Source organism: Hemitrygon akajei, chromosome 25 (assembly GCF_048418815.1).
Source record: "Hemitrygon akajei chromosome 25, sHemAka1.3, whole genome shotgun sequence".
In the NCBI taxonomy this organism is placed as follows: domain Eukaryota; kingdom Metazoa; phylum Chordata; class Chondrichthyes; order Myliobatiformes; family Dasyatidae; genus Hemitrygon; species Hemitrygon akajei.
This window is the reverse complement of record NC_133148.1, coordinates 49,490,796-49,505,802: the sequence shown is the minus strand read 5'-3', so window position 1 is coordinate 49,505,802 and position 15,007 is coordinate 49,490,796. Positions and strand designations below refer to the sequence as shown.

The following is a 15,007-nucleotide window of genomic DNA, read 5'->3' as shown; positions in this document are numbered from 1 at the left end:
CCCCTGAGAAACAGGGACTGAGAGACACTAGGCAGTGGACAGATATCCCCCTGAGAGACACCAGTCAGTGGACAGATATTCCACTGAGAGACAGGGACTGAGAGACACCAGTCAGTGGACAGATATTCCACTGAGAGACAGGGACTGAGAGACACTAGGCAGTGGACAGATATCCCCCTGAGAGACACCAGTCAGTGGACAGATATTCCACTGAGAGACAGGGACTGAGAGACACTAGGCAGTGGACAGATATCCCCCTGAGAGACACTAGGCAGTGGACAGATATCCCCCTGAGAGACAGGGACTGAGAGACACCAGTCTGTGGACAGATTTCCCCCTGAGAGACAGGGACTGAGAGACACTAGGCAGTGGACAGATATCCCCCTGAGAGACACCAGTCAGTGGACAGATATTCCACTGAGAGACAGGGACTGAGAGACACTAGGCAGTGGACAGATATCCCCCTGAGAGACACTAGGCAGTGGACAGATATCCCCCTGAGAGACAGGGACTGAGAGACACCAGTCAATGGGCAGATGCCCCCAGAGACACCAGTCAATGGAGAGAACTCCCCCTCAGAGACAGGGACTGAGCTACATCAGTGTGAGGAAAATGTCTGAGGTAACTAAAATAATTTACACACAATATTCTGTCTGCACCCAGAATCAGTAGCAAACAGAAGGGAGTGGAATATACACTGATCTGAAATCTTCTCTCTCAGGGACCTGACAACAGGAATCTCAGAACTAAGTCCTGGAAAGATCTCCCTTCACCAATATTAGAAGACTTTAACCTGTTTCAGCCTATGAGAGGGGCAGGACGTTTGATGGAAAGAATTTCCCAGCAGAAGCCAAACAGCAGGAGAAACATTTGTGTTTGGAAACAGAATGGTTGTGAGTCAGGTGTGCAGACAAGTGATATGGGATAGGTCGGTGAGACAGGGGGAAGGAATCCATGGAGAAGATAGTCTGTTTCTATCAAAATTACCCATCCTGGTAATGGCAATATGGTGTGTCCCAAATTTCGCATTCTCACTCAAATATAACTATATTGATTGAATTACTTATCAAACCAAAGCTCATCCTGTTAGCAATCCCATTCCATAAAAACTCAGTGTTACAAAAATGCCAACAGAAGCACCAAAGATCTCATCACTGGGAGAGAAAGGATACATCAAGAAGATGGGTTACACCTGGGGACAACTTGAAAGATTGACCCAGGACAGAGGAATCTGACAGCTACTGCCAATGGCCTGTGCCCCAGTTCGGATGATGGGCTTAATCAGCAGATTTCATAGCTTCAGGACAAACCAGAATCATTTTGCAGTTAATGAAGTAATTTTTGAAGTGGAGTCACTGGTGTCACTGAGGGAAAGTGGGACCCAAATGGCACAGAGTAAGCAATCTGAAACAGCAATGGAGTAGGGAGATTCAGACATTCTGTGATGCTGGTTGAGGGCAGACAGGCAGTGGAGAACTTTCCAAATCTTTTACCTCCACTGGAAAGGCAGTACTTCACTGTTCACTGCCTGGCAGGGCCAGCCTGCACCAGGGGCTCCAATCTCTGCAGAGGAACCATAATCCACAAAGAGTGGAACAAAACTGACAGTGATCCCACTGAGATGGGTAAAAATACCATGAGTGTCGGGAAAGGCTCCAGGATATCTCACTGTCACATCCTCACATCCCACTGTGGTAGCAGTCGATACAGGGCAGTGACAGCTGTCAGAAAATAAGGAATAGATCCAGGAGGAGGGGCCTTTTGACCCGATTCACCTGCTATATCATTCAATAAGATCATCACTTATATTTTAACTCAAATTAAAATCATATCAGTAAAATAGCTGTTGCCTTGAATGCTCTCAGGGACTGAGACTCTACAGCCCCTTGAGTCAAGAATTCCATAGATTCAATGTCCTCTAGGTAAAGACATTCTCTCCATCTTGCTCTTGAATAGTAGAACTCTGAGCATGTGCCCCTTGGATCTAGACATCCCGGCCAGCAGAAACATCCCCTCAGCATCTACCCTGCCATCACTCCAGAATGAGATAGATTTCACACCACTCTTCCAAACTCTGGAGAGTGGAGTGTAGTCCGCTTCACCTCTCCTCACACAAGCTTGCTGTGCCAGCAATCAAACTGATGAACACTGTCTGCACTACTTGTGTCACAAATCTATCCGTCCTCAGGTAGGGAGCCCAGACTTGTACTCAGTATTGTAGAGGTTGTTTCCCCGTGGCTGTCTGTAATTGGAGCTACATGTCTCTGCTCTTCTACTCAGTGTTGCCACACCTTCATGTTGACTTTAGTGATTCATAGACAAGGGACAGAGTTACCTCTGAACAACACTCTTCAGTCTTCCAATCTGAACACAGTACTCTGTATCTTTGTAATGTTTTTAACAAAGTTGGTGACCTCACTTATTCCCAGTTTATATTCCATCTGCCTTGTCTGGATCCATTCAGTTTTCCTGTCTGTATCCCTGGAAGCCTCACTGTCCACTTACACACAGCACACAATGATTCCTACCATGTTATATAGCAGTGCACGTATGTCCTCCCTTCTCCCTCATGTCCTTGTCTCTTCTCCCCGTAGATCCATCCCTATCAGTCACTCTACCCACCTCTTGTGGCAGTGAGTTCCACTACCTCACTAAGACAGAACATTCTTCAGAGTTCCCTGTGACATTTCTTGCTAACTATCTGACCCTGATACACAAGTCAGGAAACTGAGTTCCCCACTTCACCCCTGAAGCCTGGTTTATCATTCCATGTGATCATAGCTGATCTGACCATAACTTCACTCCGACATTCCCACCTGCCCTCAGCTACCTTTCAAATTTTACCTTCCAGGAGTCCACCTCCCTCTACTTTAAATATGTTCGGAGATTCTGCTTCCCTGCTCTGGCAAGGAAGACAGTTCAAAACACATAACTCTGCAGTCAAAAATATTACCTTATCTCATTCCCAAATAGTATCCAATTGTTATTAAATAGTGCTCCTTTGTTTTAAATTCTCCCACTAGAAGAAAGATGCTCTTCATGGCCACACTGTCCAGACCTCACAGGATCTTCTATACGTGGTGTCCACTTGAATAGGTACAGTACCTCCGGTACCTAATCAAATGACCACTGAGTGTATGGTCGTGGTTTTCTGTTGCTCTTACCCATCCACATCAAGGTTTGATGTGTTGTGTGTTCAGAGATGCTCCTCTGCACGCCACTGTTGAAACGCATGGTTATTTGTGTAACTGACACCCTCCTGTCAGCTTGAACCAGTCTGGCCATTCTCCTCTGATCTCTCTCATTCACAAGGAGATTTCACCCACAGAACTGCCCCTCACTGCATGGCTTCTTTTTTTCACCATTCTCTGTAAACTCTAGAGACTACTGTGACTGAAAGTCCCAGGAGATCAGCAGTTTCTGAGATACTCAAACAACCCCGTATGGCACCAACAATTATTCCATGGTGAAAGTCACTTAGATCACATTTCTTCCCCATTCTGATGTTTAGATTGTACAATAATTGAACCTCTTGACCATATCTGCATGATTTTATGCATTGCGCTGCCACATGATTGGCTGATTATGTATTTTTGTTGACAAACAGGTGCACAGGTGTACCAAAGTAGAACGGAATCATTGTTACACCAAATCCAATGCAGCACAAAAAAAGCCACAAAATAACACAAAAATAATAAAAAAAAACTATCAATATAAGTATGTTAGAGTGCATATAAATAGATTAATTGTATCCTTAAGCACAGGAGTGTCTCTACATAAGGTGACTGACAGGTAGTGGAGGCAGATATGATAGGGTCTTTTAAGAGACTCCTGGATAGGTATATAGTGCTTAGAAAAATAGAGGGCTGTGGGTATCCCTAGGTAATTTCTACAGTAAGGATACGTTCGGCACTGCTTTGTGGGCCAAAATGCCTGTATTGTGCTGTAGGCTTTCTATGTTTCTATCTTTCTAAAGAATAATGTAACGGTGGTTGGAGACCTGGAGGTAATGGTTAGTGAGTAGAGGTAGTTAGTAGGGGACTTCAGGTAAGACGATGGAGGGCAGGGTCAACTAGAGGTGTTATTTTTTATGAGTACAAGACCCTGCTGGATATTAAGAACTTAGAGTACTGCAGGTCTACCCCATCAGAATCAGAATCAGCTTTAAAATCGCCAGCATATGTTGTGAAATATGTTAATTTTGTGACAGCAGTGCAATAATTCCAGTAAGTATATATGTATATTAAATAGTTAAATTAAGGTAAATAGCACAAAAACAGAAGTTATAAAAAAAGTAGTGAGGTAGTGTTCATGGGTTCAATGTCCATTTTGAAATCAGATGGCAGAGGGGAAGAAGCTGTTCCTGAATCACTGAGTGTGTGTCTTCAGGCTTCTGTATCTCCTTCTTGATGGTAACAATGAGAAGAGCACAATGAGAAGAGGGTGATGGGGGTCCTTGATGATGGAAGCCACTTTGCTGAGGTCCTGCTCCTTGAAGGTGTTTTAGATACTATGGAGGTTTGTACACATGATCAAGCTGACTAATTTTACAACTCTCTGCATCTGTCTATGATTCTGTGCAGTAGTTCTCCCCCCCCCCTCCACCACCACCATACCAGCTGGTGATGCAGCCAGTCAGAATGGTCTCCAGCATACATCCATAGTAGTTTTCAAGTGTTTTAGGTGACAAACATAATCTCCTCAAACTCCTGATGAAATATAACCTCTGTCTTGCCTTCTTTATGGCTGATACCCGGGAACTTGAAATTGCTCACTCTTTCTACTTCTCTATGAGGATTGGTATGTGTTCCCTCATCTTACCCTACCTGAAGTCCACTATCAGCTCTTTGGTCTTACTGATGTTGAGTGCACGGTTGTTGCTGCAACACCACTCAACTAGCTGGTATATCTTGCTCCGATACACCCCCTCATCACTATCTGAGATGCAGCCAACAATGGTTGTATCATCAGTAAATTTATGGATGGGATTTGAGCTAGAATAATGCAGTGGGTTAAGCCCACATCCCTGAGGTGCACCAGTTTTGATCATCAGAGAGGAGGAGATATCTGCACAGACTGTGGTCTTCCGGTTAAGAAGTTGAGGATCCAGTTTCAGAGAGAGGTTCAGGTACTGTAACTTCTCAATCAGTACTGTAGAATGATGGTATTAAATGCTGAGCTATAGTTAATGAACAGCATACTGACTTAGGTTCTCGTATTGTCCAGATGATCCAAGGCCACATGGAGAGCCATTGAGATCGTGTCCTCTGTAGACCTACTATGGCAATAGGCAAATTGCCGTGGGTCCAAATCCTTGCTAAGGCAGGAGTTGATTCTAGTTATGACCAACCTCTCAAAGCCTTTCTTCAGCAAGTTGCTCGTTGGGGGAGAAAGTGAAAGAGTTGGAGTTGGTGCGAACTATGCTGCTGACTGTGTCAGAGAGGTGTAAAGGAGTTGGTGTGTGAAGGCGATGTGTAGTCTAACTGTGAGTGTTCATCTTAGCCACTTTCCTTGTGATCGCATGACCCTGTTGGACATTGTTAATGTGGAGTGTTGCAAGTTGAATTCACTAATATATTGGTGGATGGTGGGGTAGCTGCATGGCTTTGGACTTAGCAGGGACTTAGGCCTCAAGCCGTGGCATTGCCTGTTTACAGCTGCCCAAGAGAGAAGTGTTGGTGTCAGTGAACTCCATTGGAGGCAATGTAGCATGGTGTCCAAAGTGGAGTCAGTGCTGGTCCCCAGTGTTGATTTGGCAGAAGGCAAGCTATATTGTGGTTGACTGCAGACTGCTGCAACTTTCATGGACTCAGTGTCTGGGACTATACTTTCTGTGACTATTTTACTGATATTTTATATGAGCTTACTGTCTTATATGTGCTCTTGTGCTATGTATGACTGTTGGTACTGTGTTTTGCACCTTGGTTCCAGAGTAGCGCTGTTACATATGGCTGTATTCTACCTCACTACTTCTTTGTTTCTGTTTTTTGCTCTACTATTTTAACTTAACTGTGTAATAGACATAGATATACTTAATGTAACTCAAGTTCTTTTTTCTTGAGATGTTCAGTCAATAATCAGCTCTTTGGTCTTGCTGACATTGACTGAGAGGTTGTTGTTGTGGTTCCACTCAGCCAGGTTTTAAATCTGCCTCCTATATGCTGATTCATCACCACCTTTGATTCAGCCTCCGACAGTGGTGTCATCAGCAAACTTAAATATGGTATTGGAGCTGTGCTTAGGCACACAGTCGTATGCATATAGTGAGTACAGCAGAGGGCTAAGCACACAGCCTTGCTGATGGAGATTGTGGAGGGGGTGTTGCCAATCCAAACTGACTGGGCTTTGCAAGTGAGGAAATCGAGGATCCATTTGCACAAGGAAGTATTGGGACACAGTCTTGAAGGCAGTTAAACCTGTGAACCAGAAAATGTAGGCTGCTCCAATAACTCGAGAATCACCTCATACTAGAGACAGAGATCAAAGGTGAAATTCCCCAAAGTCTTCAATGCCCCAGCACAGAAATGGATTGATCGAGGAAAAAAAATGATTTTAAAATCTAACACAAAACTACGGGTCTATCAGCTACAGTGATCTCTGTCCTTCTGTTTGCTTCTGAGACTTGGACTAGCTGTACTCAGTGGTCACTTTATTCAGTTTACCTGTACACCTGCTCGTTAATGCAAATATCTAATCAGCCAATCACGTGGCAGTAACTCAATATATAAAAGCATGCAGGCATGGTCAAGATGTTCAATTGTTGTTCTGACCAAACATCAGAACGGAGAAGACATGTGACGTAAGTTGATACAAGAGAGCTATTGATAGTGGTGAACCCAAGAACAGAGTTAACTAAATTTAACAGGCTCAGACTCGAAATAAACAAGACAACACAAATGAAATCCAAAGGCAAATTCACAAACAGTAGAACAAGAATTGCATCTCTTACAATTGAGCACTGAGTGCTCAGCACGAGGCCTTTAAGTACAAACTTTCCATGATGGAATGTCGCAGGCAACAATTGGTAGTCTGAGTCTAAACGGGACAGTGGCTGCTAACCACACTCTGGGGAACTGGAGTGCCGAAACTCGGACACCTAGCACTGTTCATTTGGGATCATGACACTAAGTGATTTTATCCATGGAATGATTGTTGGTGCCAGACAGGGTGGTTTGAGCATCTCAAAAACTGCTGATCTCCTGGGATTTTCATAAACTCTAGAGATTACAGAAAATGGTGTGAAAAACATTAAACATCTAGTGAATGGCAATTCTGTGGGTGAAAATGCTTTGTTAATGATAGAGGTCAGAGGAAAATGGCCAGACTGGTTCCAGCTGACAGGAAGATTGAAATAACCATGTGTTACAACAGCAGTGTGCAGAAGAGCATCTTTGAATGCACAACATGTGGAATCTTGAAGTGGATAGGCTACAGCAGCAGAAAACTACACCAGCTTCCACTCTTGAACTTAACGAAGTGACCACTGTTTTTTAATTTAGTTTTGAGATTTGTGGATTGTTGGGAAGGCCAGTCTTAATTGTCCATTCGAGATGTTCTGGAGGTGGTGGAAAGTGGTGTTATTGAACTACTGTAGTCCTTCTGGTGAAAGACCTCACACACTGCTGTTGGGTGGGGAATTTCAATTTAGACCCAGTGATTATGAAGCATTGATAAAGTATTTCCAACTCTGGATAATGAATGATTTGCTGTTGATGATGTTCTTATGTACTTTGCCTTTGCTGGTTCAGCTGTCCCTTGGTGGAGAGGCTCATTGCCATGACTTGTCAAAGGCAGTCAGTCTGATCTCATCTCTGGAATTCAGCTCTTTGACCCATAATTGTATCAAGGCTGTTATCAAAGGAGAACCAAGTGGTCCTGGCAAAGCCTTAACTGGTCACTGGTGATTAGGTTATTTGGTGAATAAGTTCCACTTGCTAACACTGTCGACTATTGCTCCCATCACATTACCAAAGATTGAGGAGACTAGTTGGACAATTATTGGCTGATTGGATTTGTCCCGTATATCAAGAGTGGACATATCGGGCAATTTTTCTCATTCTTGTGTATATGTCAGTGTTGCATCTGTACTGGAGCAGTTCAGCTGGAACAGCCAGTTTAATGGGATTGGGCCAGAGCACAAACTTACTGTTGCAGCAGTTTAAACACCAACTTCAATCTGAGTCCATCTCTGTTTTCTTCCCAGGAGAACTCAATATTTAAGTTTGGGTCAAGGCAGCTTTGTGTTGTTTCTTTCCAAAGGACATATGTCCCCATGATTGCACGGACCCCTTCTCCCTTCAGATTTTCAGTCCCACTAGTCAATCCTCTTTTACAAGGATGTTGCCTGGACTTAAGGATCTGAATTATAGGGAAAGGTTGAACAGGTAAGGGCTTTATTCCCTACAGTGCAGGAAAATGAGAGGAGATTTGACAGAGGTATACAAAATTATGAGGAGTATAGATAGGGTAAATGTAAGCAGACTTTTTCCACTGAAGTTTGGTGAGACTAGAACTAGAGGTCATGGGTTAAGGGTGAAAGGTGAATTGTTTAAGGAAAACAATAGGGGGATCTTCTTCATTCAGAAAGTGATGATAGTGTGGAATGTGCTGCCAGTGGAAGTGGTGGATGCACGTTCGATTTCAACACTTAAGAGAAATTGGGACAGGTACGTGAAGTGCTATGGTCTGGGTGCAGGTTGATGGGACTAGGCAGATTAATAGTTTGGCATAGATTAGATGGGCTGAAGGGTCTGTTTCTGTGTTGTAGTGTTCTAGTTTCTATGACTCTAAAGAATTGTTTATTGGTATTGGCCCTTAAATTTAAAAAAAACTATCGTCAGTAGTGTGCTTATTCATTTTAGTAAGTCTTTTTCCTCTGGAAGTTCCCCTGTTCAGAATAAGTCAAGCTGACATCTCCTACAGGAAGCCTGAGAAGGATATAGCCTCTATATCACTGCTCAGTTTCATCCACCTGTCAAGAACGAAAATATGAAATGTGTTTCTAGCAAATCAACAGCTGCACACAGAGATTCTGTTCAAATTTATCCTGTGTATTGACTGTCAGAAGGAGGTTGTTCAGCCCTCCAGTCTATTCCCAATTAAGCTGACCTACGTCCAAGCTCCATTTACCCTCCTTGGCTCCACAGTTTTTAATAATCTAAATCAAACAAAATTCTATTGATTTTGAAAGTTTCAATTGGCAATCCCCAGTCTCTACCATTTCCAGGGAGAATTGTGAATACCCTGGGTCCTAAATATCCTAGCACTGGAATAAACAGAAGAAGCAATCTTTCTGTGATTGTTCTGTGCCAATCTTCAATGTTTTTAAACTCCCCAATTACACTAGCCTTCAATGTTCCACACTTCAGAGAACAGAAAACCAGACCTAATAGTCCATCATGGTCTCAAAAGTACTTCACTGTGCCTCGTCCACACAACCCCCTCTCCAAGGAAAATACATTCTTCCTGAGGGGTGATACCAAGAATCACAGCCAATGCGCCAGATATGGTCTAATTAGATCTCTACTCCATAGCAGTGTAATATCAACCCCACCCCCTTCCTATCCCTGTTTTCCCCACAAACTGCAGCACATTGAGACCTTAAGCTTAAATTCATCTTTAGGAATAATTAGAACCCAAACTGCCAGTGGTCTCTCACCCAAAGTAAACCTTCCACATTCCCTCTCTGTCCACTGGGATTCGTTATTCCCTTATGGAATCTGTGTCAGTCAGTGGACACAACAGAAACAAGACCTCTCTTGAAACACGAGCTCACCGAACAACAACCTCTGTGACTGTGGGCAGTTTACCTCCTTATGTTTCTCACCACACCTGAGAATTTTCATGTGTACCTGCCTCGACCTAACATTGGCTTGTATTCATTAAACTAGAGTCATAGAGATGTACAACACAGAAATAGGTTATTTGGCCCATTTAGTCCATGCTGAATGTATTTAAACTGCCTACTCTCATCAACCTGGACCCCTGATCGCCACACCCCTATCATCCATGTACCTATCCAAACTTCTCTTAAACGTTAAAATCGAGCTCGCATCCACCATTTGTGCAGGCAACTCATTCCACTCTCTCACAACCATCTGGGTTAAATGGTTTCCCCTCATGTTACCCTTAAACTTTCACCTTTCACCCTTAACCCATGACCTCTGCTTGTCATCCCACCCAACCTCAGTGGAAAAAGCCTGATTTTCATTGATCCTATCTATAGCATAAAAATCTCACAGCTGGTTGTCCCATTCCAGCTCCCACTGCCTATTGCCCATTCGGAATTGAGACATGGGACATGCTCTGCTCTACAACATTGACTATGTGGCAAAGCAAGGCTCCAATTCCATCTACAAATTTGTCAATGACACAACTGTTGTTGGCAGAATCTAAGATGGTGAAGAGGAGGCGTACAGGACTGAGATAGATTGCCTGGTTGAGTGGTGTCACAATAACAACCTTTAACTCAACATCAATAGATGGAGGAATTGACTGTGGACTTTAGGATGAAGAAGTCGAGGGAACACATTCCACTCATAGTCAGGGGATCAGCAGTGGAAAGGTTTAGCAGTTTCAAGTTCCTGGGTATCAGCATCACCAAAGATCTTTCCTGGACCCAACATATTGATGCAGTTATGAAGAAGACACGTCAGCAGCTACATTTCATTAGAAGTTTGAGGTAATTTGGTCGATCATCAAAGACTCTAGAAATTTGTACAGATGTAACATTGAGAACATTCAACTGGTTGCATCAATGTCCGGTATGGAGGGGCCTCTGTGATGTAGATATGCAATGGGCTGGAGGAGTGAGAAGAGTGAAAATCCCAGGAGGAGATAAAGAGAGTGGGCGAGGAACATGGTGAAGGAAAGGAAACCCTATAGATATTGTTTCTCTGCCATGACTCTGGTACTACACATAATTAAATGAAATGTACAGCACAGCAGCAGATTCAGACCAATTATTTCATGCCATTGTTTATTTTCTGCATGAACCTTCAATGACTTGATTTTGTCCAACTGAGATTAGTGATAATTTACAATAGTTTTGGTTCCCCATCCCCACAGATGAAAGCATTTTTCTCCTCCACCTAATCAATTATTTTTTTTTATTTGAGCATCTAAACCTTCCATTTATTACTAATGGTCAAAATTTCAGTTTCCCTAAGAACGAGCCATAAAGTAGAATCCAGTACATTCCAGCATCAAGGAGACAGTGTACCTGCTGGGAGAATTTCATGGGACTGGGTAAGAGGAAAGTACAGATTGCTTTTTGTCCAAGTTAAAGCATAGGTTTTCATGCCTGCTTTAACCTGGGTGAAACTTCATTAACCCTCAGTTCTGGTTGCTGCATTGTAAGGATGTGGCGGCTTTGGGACAGGGTGTAAAGACGTTCATGAGCATGTTGCCTGGATTAGAGAATATTACCTGTAAGGAGAGGTTGAACAATCTGTGACTGTAACTCTGGAGGGTAGGCTGAGAACCAAACTGATAAAGGCTTATAAAAGTATGAGAATCATCAACAGGTTGAACAGTCAGAATTATTTTCCCAGGGTAAAATGTCAATTCCAAAAGGACAGAGATTTAAGGTGAAGGTGTAACATTTAAAGGAGATGTGTGGTATAAGCTTTTATTTAAACACAGGGAGTGGTAGGTGTCTGGAATGCACTGCCAGGGGTAATGGTGGAAACAGCATGACAGGATCTTTAAGATACATTTGAAAAAGCTCATGACCATTCAGGATATGGAGGGATATGGATTATGTGCAGATAGTTCAGTTTAGATTCATTTGGTGTTGTGGTTGTCACAGTCATCATGGGCTGAAGGGCCTGTTCCTGTGCTGTACTGTTCTGTGTTGTAGGTTTACTTGAAGCTCAGTAACGATTTGTTATTAATAGCTGACAGATGTCTGAAACTCTGCGATAACATTAACACTCAGTCCTTACACTTCCTCTCCGGTTTCACAGGCAGGTTTAATTTGAGCAGGGGGCCCTCCCAGTGGAGCTGTGTTACTAAAAAGAATAAACACACTGCTTTACATATGGAAATACAATTCTGACATTGTGCTTCTGCACAGAATGAGACAAAATGAATCGAATCTAAAGGTCAAAAGACACACGGACAGCAAGACTCTCTCCTCGTTACAGAGCATTTGCCACGTGTCAGAAATGGGCTCACTGTAATGATGATTGACTGTTACTGATTGATTTATTGATTATGTTATGGGAATGAGCAGTTCAAATGTATGTACACCTGCACTTTATGTTCTGAAGCAGTTGGGAGACTCCCACCAACAACTGAAAGTGTGTTTTCTCAGACTGAGCACAGAAGTCCATCCTGATGACGGTAGTTCAGGTGATCAGATAATTGTGAATTGGCAGCTACAAAGTGGAATGTAAGGACAAAGCAAAAGATGTCACAAACTGCCTTGTCAGTATTACGTTGATAGGCAGAATCCCAATGTGACATGCTGGAGCTGATGTTTGTTGATGAGAACCAAAGCTGCCCAGTGAATCAAGTTTAGACAGAAACAACAACACAGACAACAATCACTATGGATCACTGTGGCAGCTGGGGTTTGTCATTGACCTGGAAACTCTCAGGCCCTGAAGATCAGGGATAGCAAATTTGGGTATCAGAAACAGGTTTAATATCACCGGAATATGCTGTGAATTTTGTTGTCTTTGCGGCAGCAGTACAATGTAATGCATATTAATAGGAGAAAAAAAGAGTACATATATATAAGATAGTTAAATTAAGTATGTAGTGCAAAAATAAAAGTAAGAAAGTAGTGAGGTAGTGTTCATGGGTTCAATGTCCAATCAGAAATCAGATGGCAGAGGGAAAGAAGCTATTTCTGAATCGTTGAGTGTGTGTCTTCAGGCTTCTGTACTTCCTTCCTGATTATAGTGTTAATGTGTATTCTGGAATTATGGTATATATCAAATATTAATTTCAACAGCAATCTGTCTTCAGATCTGAATGGTGGATTGTAGATTGAGTTTAAAGTGCACCCAGAACAATGGTCTTCTTGGAGCTGCAGATTGGGGTTGAATGCAAACTGAGAACCTCAACATTGACCTGAGATGTCTGTATATGCATGAATGCAACCCAGAGCCAGTGGTTATTAACATTCATTTTGGGTGTCTGGAGTGTTGGTGTGAACATCTAGCTGTTTAAAAATTATATACATTGTAACTATTGAATTGTCCTATTGTTACCTTTGATTTTTAACATATAAAAATGTTGTGTAATTTTAGATCAGGGACCCTCTTCTGAGAGTGTCTCCAGTATGATGCCTATTTGTATGCTGAATAAAGACTTCTATATCGTCAGCTTCAGTGTCTCCCGGTGATTTCAATCACAGTCACAACAGTACCAATGAAAACAAGGCATGAACAGGGTGATGGGGTCCTTAATGATGTATGTCACTTTTTTGAGGCATTAGTCCTTGAAGATGTCCTGGATACTACAGAGACCAGTGCCCATGATGCAGCTGACTAGGCTTACAACTCTCTGCAGCTTATTTCAATCCTGTGCAGTACCATTGCTGTCACCCGCCATGCCAGGTGGTGATGCAGACGGTTAAAATGCTCTCCATGGTACATGTGTAAAAAGATGAGAATGTCTTTGATGACATACCCAATCTCCTCATAATCCTAATGAAATATAACCACTATCGTGACTTCTTTGTAACTGCATTGATATGTTGGGCCAGGGATAGATCCTCAGAGATACGATGGCGGAGCTACAATGCTGCTTTACAGAGACCCCTTCAAGCTCATCTGTGGAAATTTCTACCTTTGATGTTTTTCAGTTTCTTTTTCAGGGTCGATGTGGTTCTGTTGGAGTCCCTGAACTGGAGTTACACTCAGACTTTAGTTCTTTGTGGTGTTGAGACCCACTCCAGGGCGTTCACGACTGGTCACTTTTTGAAATCTCAAGGACGTGGCATAGAAGACAAACATACTGTCAGGGTTCTGATGCCTCACGGCCCTGTGGACAAGTTGATTCTATACCAGTGCCACCAACTGTAGCGTCACGGTAGAAAACGGAACATTGGGAATGGTGGATCAACTGTTGGAGATGCTGTACTCAGTGAATCACAATCTCTCTCGTTGGTGGGGCAGAGTTTGTCAACAATTCTCGCGTCAGAGAATTCAAAAAATAAAATGACACAAGAGACTTTATCATTGTAAATCAATGAGTTGTTTTGTGATGTCTTCCTTCTCACTGTGAAAGGGGGACACCGCACTTTCCCTTCATTAGGGAGAGAGAGAGCCTGTGGCATGTCAAATTGTCAGGTGAACAATTAGTTTTCATTGTACTGCAGATCATGGTCTTTCCTGTAGGCTTTGCTATTGCTTGCTTGGTGGGTGGAGAGTACTGATGCTTTGCTGCTGCTTGTGCGTGGGATGGGACAATAGAGGGCTTTGGGGTTCTACCATTTTTACTGTCACTCATTCTTTGGGGCACTATTCTGTTTTCGTGGATGTCTGCAAGGAACAAGAATTTCTGAATGTATATTGCATACATTTCTTTGATACTAAATGAAACTATTGAACTTTGAGATATAGCCACCCAGGTACTTGAAATTCCACTTCTGATATCCAATTGTCATTGAAATGTCATTAGCTGATGAGGTCTGCAAGCATAGATATCTACTAAGCCTTTCTGTTTGGCACCTGGACAGTAAAATGTGTAGTTTTACTCCTGGAAGAGCCTTGGATCAATACCTTGCTGTTAGTTCTTTGTATTCACCTTGAATAAAATAACATCACCTGAACTGGATTTGAGTCTCTTTAAACTCTGAATCAATTCTGGCAAGAACAGATTGACAGATCTCACAATACTTGCAAATAACTGTCCTGAGGAAGGTGTTGGGATGTACTACATTATTATTTTGAGAATTTTGCCCCTTCAACTGTTGGATTGGACTGTATAATAGTAATTTTCCTATTAGGTTAATTTTGTTATGTTTGTTTATTTTAAATAATTACCGTACTTC

The 15,007-nt window shown here is 42.6% G+C and overlaps 1 long non-coding RNA gene across 1 annotated transcript in view; it reads left to right on the top strand.

The window, feature by feature from the left end:
* LOC140716620 (uncharacterized) overlaps positions 1-14,776 on the top strand; it is a 110,026-nt gene extending 95,250 nt beyond the window's left edge. Inside the window, exon 3 of the long non-coding RNA XR_012096330.1 lies at positions 13,817-14,776. This is a non-coding gene — a long non-coding RNA (uncharacterized lncRNA). The remainder of the gene's footprint in view (positions 1-13,816) is intronic.
* Positions 14,777-15,007: the final 231 nt, after the last annotated feature.